The 10,542-nt window shown below is 42.5% G+C and overlaps 1 long non-coding RNA gene across 1 annotated transcript; it reads right to left on the bottom strand.

Annotated features, from left to right (window-relative positions):
• Window positions 1–221: 221 nt before the first annotated feature.
• Window positions 222–9,989, bottom strand: LOC139935450 (uncharacterized). Its single transcript, XR_011785812.1, has 3 exons — window positions 9,868–9,989; window positions 3,258–3,402; window positions 222–245 (listed from the first exon to the last, which is right to left on the bottom strand). It is a non-coding gene; the product is annotated as an uncharacterized lncRNA (long non-coding RNA).
• Between the last annotated feature and the right edge of the window lie 553 nt (window positions 9,990–10,542).

Here is a 10,542-nt window from a genome sequence, read left to right as displayed (position 1 = left end):
GACAATACAGCAGAACACGCTAACCAACACTTAAGTATGTATTCTCCTGTTGCATCTGTACTCATGTCCGTCTAAACTGATGCCTTTTCATAATTTTGTTCTAATATTTCACTAATGGTTAGTTTTCATGATAATTCAAAGCAGTTTTACCTTAACATCCCTTGTGGCCAGACAACATCTGAGCAGAACTCAAACACTATGAGCTCATTCTATTATGAGCTTTTCAGGTCATGTCTCTCGTAGACCTGCAAAGAAAACACCAACATTTCAGGATGTAAGAAAGTACTCAAACAGTATTCCACATTGACAGAAATATTTTTTTGAAGTTCAGATTGGCTATAATACCTACCTCATTATGTGCTACATGTGAAATCAAAGACTGTGAGTAATGAAATGCACTGTAACCTACACTTCTTCTCTACATCCAGAATTTCAAATGGGCACATAATGCATGAGGTTTTGGTGTTGACGTTCCCCTTGCACAAAACATGGAGGTACCTTGCACTGCAGCTGCAAGTAGTCAACAATGGAAAGCAAAATGACTGAAATCAATGCTGCTAAAAAATTTAACCCTTGCAGGCATGAATGCTGAATACATTTCAGCGGTTTTTCACTGTTTTCTCAGGACCCAGATGACCCATTGAACTCAAACTTACGTATATTTTGGATTACACTGCCAGTATAACTGTTTTGTTAGCAAGAAACTTGGATGGACTCATACGTGGTAAGCAGATAGTAAGTTTAACTTTCTAATTATGCAAAGATTGAAGCCAACAATGCCTCGCTGACTATTGAGGTTGAAAGGTTGGAGCCTGCTAGTCCAAGTGTTTCCGAGTCCAGGCATAAAAACTTTAGTGGGATCTTTGAAACTCTAGAGCAGTGTCTTACCAACTCGACTACCAAGATTGCCTGGTAGCTCAAGGTAGTTCTAATCCTAAGTTTAGCAGCAAGGTCTGTGATGCTTCAAGATGTTAAATTTGCATCGCCTTAAAATTACAAATTACAAATTTTCGCTGTACACCGTTTACTCAGCACTGTTTACTCAGTATTTTTTCTACGAGTCCTGTAAAAAAATGTGATTGTTTAATATTGTCGTAACACAGGGGCAAACAGTGAAAACATCAAACTTTAGTCCAATCAAATACGATGTAACTTCACACCGGTGTGATTACACGCACCACGCACAGTACAGACGCCGCTGTAAACCAACCGGTATATATACCGGTTGGTTTACAGCGGCGTCTTTTCGGAGCGAATTATGCGACTGCCTTGAGCAAGGCTACAGTTGAGGTATCATACGCGGTTAGTTGACACTGCAACTTGCGTTGCTCTTTGCATTAGGCATACACAAAATGGACCTGCTCCACTCTTTGTGTGGAGGCATTAATTTGAACTATTATTCTAGAGGGGCGGACATGCATGCATCAATCCACTTCATTATTCTTAATACCATTTATTTGATTAAAAATACATAAATCAACTTTAGAAGCTGGGGTGTTGTACTTAGGAAAGTAAACAATGTTTAATCCCCATGAAGAGTAATACTAATACACCTATCAATTGTATGACGCACTACTTGACCCCAGGGAGGGTGCGTCACTGTCCACATGCGAGTCGGATTTGTGAGTCCAAAGACCCACACTGATTAAAAAAAAATGACACACTTTTTGCAGATTTGGACGGTCCTCCGAACAATTTTTTGACTAACCAACCGCGGAAAACAACGCACATTACTGATGCACATAAAGTCTCTATGAACTACGCAGGCGCAGTGCATACAAAGTAATTCAACCATACAGCTACGAGAGCGAGTTTCGCGGTTTTGCAAGTGCATGCACCATTTGAGGTGTTCGAGGTGGTACTGCTCGATTTTCGAGACGAGCTGGACCCAGCGCACTAGATATTAAAACGCACAGAAGACTGAGAGGGGCCCTAAAAACCGCAATTCAAAGCACATCGTGCACGTGTGTACACGATGGTGCACAATCTTCAAATTGCTCGATACACAATTGGAACTGCCTGTTCTGCATAGCGCAAGTTATAAATTGCGCAAAAAATTGTTGCCCAAATTTGTTGACTGTGCTCGACCGATGAGCGACAGCGGATGCGTGTTTTGCTGCAAAATAATTGATTGCAATCCAATAGAGGCTAATTAGATCGAGCAAAATACAGGTTGTGGCATTGAAAGGTTGAAATGTCTGCAAATACCAACATCATACGAAGGCAGGAAGGGAAAGTTGGCTTCATTATTTGATTCTCCACCAAATAAACAAAAAACATCGACGGACTATGGCGTACCTCGACGCACATCTTAAAGATTTTTTGACTGACAACTATCAGATTTTGATGTACCCACCATCACTTTATTGAGAGTAAAGACGCAGACTTGACGCACCCTCCCCGGGGGTCAAGTTGTGCATCTTACAATTGATTGTACAATTTGATACACCCAGGGCCCAGGTCGGAATTCATCAACAAACAATTAGGCCTATGAACTGAGAAAATAATAGTCCTATTTTTATAAGTAATAACTCAAAAAGAATGTTTGGAATAAATGGTTTACAATGTTCAATTAGGACCGTAATTATTAGATCTCACTTACTCTGAAGTCGATCGTGGTTCGTTAGGGACTACTGCTGAAATACCGGTAACATGTACATTGTCCATGTACGTACATGCATGTATATGTAAACCACAACGTGAGAGGAGACCGTGGGAAGCTTCGCTTGACTACATTGTAATACTAATGTCATAGTCTGGCCCGTCAATGTGTCATGACCGTAGTTTAGAGGCAGCTTAAAAAGTACACGTATCATGAAAACAGTTCAAGGAAGTGCCAAATGGTTTTACGGAAGTATATTTTGACAGGGATATTAAAAAACCAAAGATATACCGTATCTCTGTAGAATTTCGAACTGCATCATGCAGCAGTTTTCCTTGCAGCTGACACTTGCGGTTTTACGAAAACCACTGCGCAGTGAAATCATACACCACTGGAAACAATTTGGGTATTGAAGGCAATTTGCCTTTTTAATGAAAGGCAGACATAGGCCTAATGGTTGGCAAATGCCATAAAGCTGTGTGCACAAGGCAGACACACAAACTTGGCCACACAAACCACAACAAAATCATTATAATAAACTGTTTTAAATTCTGAACGTCAACCTCCAATACAAAAGTTCAGTAAAACCTTTTTAGTAAGTGGTACTGTTGTATTTACTAGTTTTTGAATACAGAATAACAAAAACTTGACTTACCTTGTGAGTCTTGCAGGGCAGGATGATGGCAATTAAGGATTTCACTACAGTAATGTTTGGCATCAAATGGCACTTTATGGGCTTGAGTCTCTTCTTCAGCAGCCATTGCAGATTCCACAAATCTCATGGATGTTCTCAACGATTCCTGCAAGAACATATGAAAACAAGAAATTGGGTTTGAACAAGGAAAATTTACGGGAGCAGGACTTGCAAGTCCAGCACCAGTCAATATTTCTTTGTTCAACCAAACTTTTAAAGATCTGCCCTAATCAGTTTCTTTTGTGGTTTCTTACTTGATAAGTAAAATAAAGTGTACAAAACAGGATGAAACAAGAATAAAATAGACCATGCAACCTGCTAGCAGATTTGATAATACATTTGATTTTATGATGTTAACATTATGTTAAGAAGGATAAAACAGATCGAATAACTTCTTGATATAACTGATCCCTATCTACATTGAAAGATTTAATGCGCCTAAAAGAAATACAGCCGTTGATTGTATTTAGCACTGAATTTCTAAGACCTACATTTCCAGTTGAGTTTATCATCAATAAACACCCAGGTATTGCATTCTGACACAACACCATTAGCAATCATTATTTGTAAAGTCTTGTGTTTGCTTCTCTTTTTTTCTATTTAGTTCAATGATTTCCTTATATTTCGCCGCATTGAGAGGGTAAGGTAGTTGTCAATGCACCATGTAACAAAATTATTCACATTGTCCTTTAAGGGAAGGTACACGTTTGGTAATTACTCAAAACAAATATAGACTTAAGACTGACTTGGTAACGAGCATTGGAGAGCTGTTGACAGTATAGACCATTGTTAGAAACAACTCCCTATGAAGTAGCATAGATTTTGAAATAGAGGTAATTTCTCACTAAAATAATAAAAGACTTCTAGCTAGAAGCCTTTTATTCCTATCTGAAAGCACACAAATTCGTTCAACAAGGGTGTATTTTCTTTCATCATTTTCTCCCAAGTCCGATGACCAATTGAGCTCAAATTTTTACAGGTTTGTTATTTTATGCATATGTTGAGATACACCAAGTGAAAACACTGTTACCAATACCAATAGTGTTCATTCCCTTTAAAGACCTTTCCCTAAAGACTATTTTCAATCAAGTCATATGACTATATAGATTTAAATTGTAAAAACAAAAACCTAATCATTTCGAATACCCATCCAGCGCTTTTCTGAAAGATTCGTAAAAAGTTCTGTTGCGTAATTACTCATGTTATGTCATAGTTGGGAGCTCCAATTCGTATAGCCGATTTGTTGCAGCATGGAGGTATATCAAAGAAAACTCCCACACACGATGTCAAAGCATCTTGTCATTTTGAGGCGCCCGTCAACAGCAGAAGTGTTTTTAGTTTGTCAAAACCTTCAAGTTTACACATATCAACATTACATTTAAATGGTGAACAAACGCATTATTAACAAGTTAAAATAGCATTTCCGCTAAAAACATTTCGCTCAAGAAGCTTTCCGAAAGCATTGACTTAATTGCTTTAAATGAATCCAGCAAGAGAAGTATCATCGACATATTTTACAGCCGCAATACATTTAAAATCATTGGAAATAAATATAACAGTCCCTGTGGGGTACAAGTATTACACACGGTGCAACCAAAAAGCCGATCCCCTCCACTCTACCCTCCGCCTCAGCTCCACACTTGACAGCCCGTCAGACAGAGACACCCCACACACCCACCTAATCATTCTCAGCTCTGCTCGCTCCATCTGCTGAATGTGCCACACCCTTGTGGGCCATGTCTCGCAGCTGACACCGTGCAGCTTTGCACACAGGTGGTGTTTACCTTGCCCTTCAGGGACGGCCCCTTTTATGTAAAAAATGGGGCCAGCTCCCTGAACTTCTTCCATCCACTCCTCACACCGGATGTTAATGCTGCATCTGAATCCTCGGCCCCCATCATGTCATCAAGGTAGCAGAACGACTCAACCATCTCAAACATGTCAAGAACGTGATGCTAGCAGCCTAAAGACTACCTTTCGCGCAACTCCATCACCTGTGAACCCATGTCCTACAAATTGTACACTGGACTGACTTTGCAGCTACACCCTTCCCACACACACCACATAGCTATGTACCAGAGGTCGTCATTGGTCCATTGATGATTCAACTAACCATCACTATGGTCTCCCCAGCCTTTATCTTCAGACCCTTAGTTTCCAGACAAGCTCTCCATGCTGCAATCTTTGCCTGTTAGTGTAAGTACTCTTTTGTCTCTGCTTGATGATAGTTTAATACACTCCTTGCACATTTCCATAGCATTTGTCAAGCATCCGTTCTGTTACCAAAACAGCAAACATTAGGCACTTTGATAAAAAATGAAGAGAAAACAAACCATCATCATCTTGGGTTGACCAAAGATCCTAGGGCATGATGATGCAGAGGGCTTAAGATGACAGTATGTGGGTTTCTGATTTTCTGATGGCTTAGAGACTGAATAAAAGATACCAAACACTGGTTGGTGATTTTGCATTCAAAGAATGGTATGGGGTTTCTGGATAAGTATCCACAAGTGTCAGTCGGTGCCTATAAGTGTTGTAAGTGAGTTAGGGTTAGAGTAACGTTTAGGGTAAGGGTTTAAAGGTTAGGGTGAGGATTAAGGTGAAGGTGAGAGTGAGGGTTAGCTTTACAGTTAGGGTTAGGCAGACACCTACCTAGAAAACCCATCACAGATAAATAAAAGAAAATTCACCTCAGTCAATCTAACATTTTTGTCAGTTTTGACACAGTCTCTCTCTTCCCAACATACCCCCTGTTGGATCTCCTGTGACACCTGGACTCGGCTGCAAGGCAGTTCCTCCAACACTTTAAAAAACCAGCAGCCACGGATCAAACTCACCACGGAACAAGAGAAGATCAACACCATGTCTTTCCTAGATGTTCAAGTCACCAGAGTAGCAGATGGCACCCTCGTCCATACAGTAGACTACAGCGGAAGCACACACAATGACTGGTTTCCATACAACCCTTCATTCCATTATCTACACTTCAAGTCTGCCATTCACAACACTTGAACCCACTGTGCCATCAACACCTCGATAACTTGTAGCACCACTTTACCACATCAAGACAACGCTGCAACTACATCAATATGGAGCAGCATGCGAAGGAGGAAGCACTGCCGTCTAAAGTGTCCCTGATGGAACTGCCGCTCTTGTAGATTGGTAAAAACCCAGCTCTCGTACCCATAACTGTGCAGCGTGCAGTGGAGGCAGCATTGCCGTCTAGAGTGCCCTGGACTCGCCGACACGCTCTTCTTGATTGGTAAAAACCAATCTCCCATTCCCTTACTGTGAAGAGTGTAGTGGAGGCAGCACTGCCTCTTGAGCGCCCTGGACTCGCTGACACGTGCCTGTAGATTGGTGAAAAACCAGCTGTCGTTCCCGTTCCCATTACTGTCCGTCGACGGAAGATGGCCTGGAGCCAGGGAAGTCACTTCCGCCACAACCCAGGATACAGCAAGTGGGCCCAACTGGGCCTGCTGCTGGCCCTTGGTGGGCCTGTGTGTAATTGCTGCTCCTTGGTTCCCACGAAACCCAACTGGCAGGTCTCTGTGGCACAGCAGGGAATACTAACGAGGCTTGTTTGTGTTTCTTCGTCACTGGTGCGGAGGTCCCGTCCCGTTAGGGGGAGCACATCAAGCCGGTTGCGTGTCCCTACAGACGGAAGGAACAATGCGTCTTGGACATCGCCCTAGGGGTCATAGTCGCTAGGGTGGAGACTCTTGTAGCTTGCATTGCCGAATCCTCATCACTGCAGGCGTGAGGTATCCGGACAAGAGAAGCAAGAAGGACGATGTGCGCAGGTCGAAGTGGGACGACGAGTCTTTTTTCTTGATTACCTACTCCAATTTCCCCCATGCTTTGTCGACAAAATGAAGTTTGGGGAGGTTTGTCTGAAACAGAGTCCGGCAGGACCTAGGTCGAAAAGAATTTATCAAAATTCCCCGGCTGGGGACCGATAATATGAATCGGCCCGCTTGGGGTAAACAATCCAAGAAGAAGCTGATATAATGCCCTCTATGCAATCAGTACATATGCGGTCGAGTGGCATAGCCGGGAAAATATTCCCGCTCCTCGGAGCAGGGCCTGTCCTCCTTTCAAATGATCGCGTTCCACATAGAGTCATCCGTTTTTTTCAGCTGAAAGGTCAAGCACCCGGGCCATGTCCCTCTGGACAAGATGCAGTTCAATCTTGGCAATTGAGAGTCGTTGAACACTTGAGCCCAACTTGTCCTCTTCTGGGGACCAGTTGCCCAACACGGGAAGGTCAGGCACACTCAGTGACTGTTCATCCAACGGCAGAGCTGTGCCTAAGTCATGTTGCTCTACATCCCGATCGGAGACAAAGGACCCTGAAGGTTGTATGCTGATCCCCGTCTGGGATTGTGCCAGTGCACCTGTGCGAGCCCGCACACCACTCTGTTCCACAACACCCAATGCAACCTCCTGTGCTGTGATTGTGGGACGGTGGCTGGCAGGGGAGGCCAGAACCCGGCTGACTGTGCATGGCAGGCCGCCCAGATCCGAGTGCACCCAACCATGACCGGAGTGGTCGGGTTGGGTGTACAGCCCTGGAATATTGAGGCCACTTAATTCAGAATTGCCATCAAGAATTCATCCTGAAATAGCAGTTTGCTTACCCGTTGACTTTTCCTATGGGCATTAGGTGAAGACTCGTCAGATGACCACAAATGACGGTTCTTTCCGGGTTTTGCCTCTTGTTTGATACCCGGACGAATCCGAGGCCCTCTCAGAGGAAGCCACAGTTACAGGGATACCCGATCAACGGGTGATACCCGAAGACGAGGGCGGGCCCTGTGAGTGGGGTATTCCGGGGGAATCCCAGGTACATCACTGCACCATCAATCCTCTTCCCCATGGCTAGTGCTCCACAGCTTATGGCATGGGCGAGTGCCGCCCGGGTTCGATAACCTCGTTAGAGACTGTCACCGACCGTCGTGGAAGAATCGACGTGGTTGGTGCGGGCCTGGTACCCAAAGTCGTGTGGAGGGGAGATGCCCTCGGACTTCAGAGATCCAGAGGCGATTGACCTTCGATTGGGTTGACCAACTCACGCTGACCGAAGAGGGGGAGCGAGAAGCATCCAATCTTTGATCGGTGGGTCCACCTGCTGGTGCCGCTGCCGGAGGCTGCAAGGCCGGTTGAAGGGCTGCGAGCCAGGCGACGGAGTGTCATGTGTGCAAACCTTTGAGAGCTTCGACTGTCCCAGGGGAATGGACGCAACCCCAGTATTGACAGTCAAAGCCCTCTCCAATTAATTTACACTACTCATAATTTAACTCAAAGAAATCAAACTATTTTATTTCTCGAACCGTACTAAAATATGAGTAAAAGTAGGTACAGAGGAAATCCAACAGGGACCAAGCGGTTTGCTCATAAAATTGTTTTTACTTCTTTATTCTTTTTATTATTTGTTCATTTATTTGGTTGTTTATTTATTAATCTAGTTATTTAAATGTTTATTTATTTATTTATTTATTTATTTATCTATTCATTCAATTATTTACCTATAAATATCTCTTGTTATTCAATTATTTATTTATCTATAAATATCTCTTGATGGGCGGAAGGGAAATCAGGATTGTGTATCTTGGGTTGACTAAAAGAAACAAGGGCAGGAGGATGCAGAAGTCTTGAATTGACAGTATATGGGTGTGCGATGGCTTGAGCCCGACGGAGAGATCAGAGCTGCTTGGTGATTCTGCATTCAATGACAAGGATAGAAGAGGTGGACAGGACCACAGTCCACAATCAACCACAACCCCTAACTCTAACTCTGAACCTAATTCTAACCCTAACTCAAGTCCACGTCTTGATCCTGCAAGAAGAAAAAAACAAGCTACCAAGACACAACCAAAGCAAACTAATGCCACCATCTAAGCTATACCTCAAGACCAATCAATCCATTGACTGACATTCTTTCGACCAACACTAACAGACGCCTACCAAGAAACCCTATTCCCACCACAAATATGCAAGATTACCTAACTATCTACTGTCATCCCGAGCCCTTTGCATCCCCCTGCCCTTGTTTCTTTGGTTTTTTTAATGTTATTTTTCACCTTCTAATGATTTCGCTTTTTGTGGTTAAATGATAGTTTTTATTGTTGTAAAGCGCTTGGGAGCATTTTTATATATATGTTTAATTGTTACCTATTATTACTTATGAGCAAACTGCAGGGTTGCGATGGTATCTTGTCTATTCCTATATTGTTAATATTTTACATTTTTAAAGTACCATTTCTGTATTTATATACACGTTTCTAGTGGGTTTCATTCTGGTCTTTCTGACACACTTGATCTTTGATAGTGTGTTTTCGGTAGTAATTGCATGGTCCATTCTAAAAACATCACTGAAGTATACCCAAACAATGAAAATGGGCAATTCCTCTTGGAAGGACACAAAAAGTGATGCTGCATGACTTCATGCAGAATCATTTACAAATTTCAACGCTGTTTTTGATAACATAAGAAGTAACATTTGGCACTGTGGTTACAAAAAAAAAGTGCCTTTGCAAAGATTTGCAAAATTGATGCAATCTGTACTGACCTGATTCCATTCTTCTTCTTGCAAGCTTGAGTGTAGATTCGACCTAGACACAAACATTGAGAATGCTTGATTTCCATCAAACAAGAAGCCGTAAAGTCATGCATCTTGGTATAGTTCAACCACATCTGGAAATAAAGTATGAGAACTTCAATTGAATGGGCAGGTTGTGATTTTAAATTTCTGTGATGAACAAACAGAGGCATAAGAATCACAATGAGAGATAAATATTATAAGCATGCACTCATAATGGGCTCTTCCACCAGGAGGACAACCTTAGCAAAGCAGGTGCCTGCCTCTGATCCCCAGGGGGAAAAATTGAGATATTGGGTTTGATTTCCAGTACCATCTGTCCCTCTTTGTATGAGAGAAATGAAGCATAGCAAGGTATGTGCCTGCCTGTGACCCCCGAGGAAAAGGGAGATTTTGAGCAAGATTTCCCTCTATACCTATTCTTGTGAGGGTAACTACCTAGACTCACGACTACCTAGACTTGTGCCTTTTTCAATTATTGTTTCATCTTCTACTAATGATGTTTTGTAATGATAATTCTTAGCAGTATTACCTGAGTGTCTCTTATTGCTGGACAACATCTGAGCAGAACACAAACAGTTGAAGACGTTTTTGAACATCTCATTCTCCTATGTGCTTTTCAAGCCATGTCTCTATCTGCAACTT

The sequence above is a fragment of the Asterias amurensis genome, chromosome 3 (genome assembly GCF_032118995.1).
Source record: "Asterias amurensis chromosome 3, ASM3211899v1".
Lineage (NCBI taxonomy): Eukaryota > Metazoa > Echinodermata > Asteroidea > Forcipulatida > Asteriidae > Asterias > Asterias amurensis.
Note: the sequence above shows the minus strand (reverse complement) of the source record. Positions and strands in the feature narration are given on the sequence as shown.